At 34.8% G+C, this 1,896-nt stretch overlaps 1 protein-coding gene across 9 annotated transcripts in view; it reads left to right on the top strand.

Moving 5' to 3' along the window:
• The window catches only part of LOC108693886 (protein turtle), a 131,142-nt gene that overhangs the window by 79,588 nt on the left and 49,658 nt on the right, over window positions 1–1,896 (top strand). The gene's annotated exons all lie outside the window — the stretch shown is intronic.

Here is a 1,896-nt window from a genome sequence, read left to right as displayed (position 1 = left end):
ATATAAATAACTTATTGCGAAAAATATTACCTCAATCAGGGTTTGAAATTCTAATTCTTCCAAAAAATTCAAGATTTAATAATATGTCTCAAAAAGACTTCAAGAATTTTATCGATATAAATATTTTTATTCAATCATCGATTTCAATTAAAATAAAAAAAATTGCTTGTGGAACCATCAATTTTTTATACAATTGTATAGTTACTGTCTCTTTATATTTTTTGGATTCTTTATATCGATATAAAACTAAAGAAATATTTACATACTGATCAAATATCTATGGAATTTAGTAATTTTTCCTTGTACGGGTAGTGTCGATGGTGCCGGAACGTCGTCAATAATTTTTTTTTAAATATCCACGGTACGCAGTGATTTTACATCATGAACATGAATGAATTTATATATCATTATTACATATGATTATACATACTAGTGAGCTTGTACCAATGAGGCAGAGCGCAGCGGAGGGCACACGTTTTTGAAATGTTACTGCAACGTTATTGTTACTAAAAGAACTTTAAATTGGCCGTATATTTACAATTTGTTGGCTTACGCGCTTCTTCCATTTGTCGTTTTGTATATCTTGTTTGATTTTGATTGATGGAATCGATAACGGCGAACGGGACGCGCCTCTCGTTCGTGTGAGCGAGCGAGCGAGCACCGCCGCAAATTACTCGCTCGAGTAGAGTAAAAATAACGTACTTTGTATCACACGTTGTATCTCGTCCGGACTGGAGAGGGCAGAGCACATTACATACAATTAACGACGTCATCCGATCATTCAATCAGTATTAACTACATGAATTCCAGATCATAAAAATGCGAACAATCTTTTCTCATTCATCTCATGTGATGACCACATATCATCGCGATATACATATGTACATGGGTTGGCGATGCGGGTGCAACGAAAATAAGCGATACGTTGATACGTAGACATTACAAATGTAATTACCAAATGAATCAAAAAACCGCTTGAAAAAGCGAAAGCGATCCGTTGTAAAATGTCAATTCTAGTTTTCCTGGCGGCGCATCGAAAACTTGTTATCGTGAATCGCTCACGCGAAATGAAAAATTAAGGATCATTATGGTTTATTCGCTTCATCGATATCTGGCTCTCCATTGATATCATCATCTACCGATCGGTCAATCTCCTTCGAGTATTCGCCAGGATTTCATTCATAATACGGTTACGTGTAAAATGTGAAACGGTGTTTTACACACCGACAAAACGTAAGCTTTTTTTTTGCGCGCAAATTTGTAGTGACGTATCGTGATTTTTCGCGAGTACTCGCGCACACCCAATAATATTCCCGTGCTAGATGGAGACTTTTATGGAGATTTTGTTGCACCATTTCGAGTGAGAGAGAAAAAGAGCGAAAGGACTGCTCGATCGTAAGGCGTATATTTTAAACGGTGCAATTTGGTGCATCTGTGGGGAAACCCACGTCGAACCCACGTAAAATCGCGAGATGTTGTCTCGATTTTCTTCTCGATTAGATTCAGAAATGTCCAACATTATACGCGTTTACGATTCGTTACAGCTTTTTCGAAATGACGAGTTCGCCGTTTCACGAATCTTCGCGATATATAAAAAAAGCAAGAAAAGCAAGGGAGCATCTTTCAACTTCTCTAAATTCCAGAATTTTATGTGTTTTCCGTTGTGCGTGTATTTCTTATATTTCATAAATTTTGATTTTTCGTATAATATATTAATATATTATTAAAGTTTATTCAATGAATTTTATATCCCGGAACGGAATAAAAGCATAGCATAGACATAGGAAACAGTTTTTACTTTTAGGATGTATTGCATGTATTTTTTAACAAAATGAAAAAAATATAGATTTTTCTTTATTATATTTGAAAATAATATAAAAAGATTGGTGATTTAAA

The sequence above is a fragment of the Atta colombica genome, unplaced genomic scaffold (assembly GCF_001594045.1).
Source record: "Atta colombica isolate Treedump-2 unplaced genomic scaffold, Acol1.0 scaffold110, whole genome shotgun sequence".
Lineage (NCBI taxonomy): Eukaryota > Metazoa > Arthropoda > Insecta > Hymenoptera > Formicidae > Atta > Atta colombica.
Note: the sequence above shows the minus strand (reverse complement) of the source record. Positions and strands in the feature narration are given on the sequence as shown.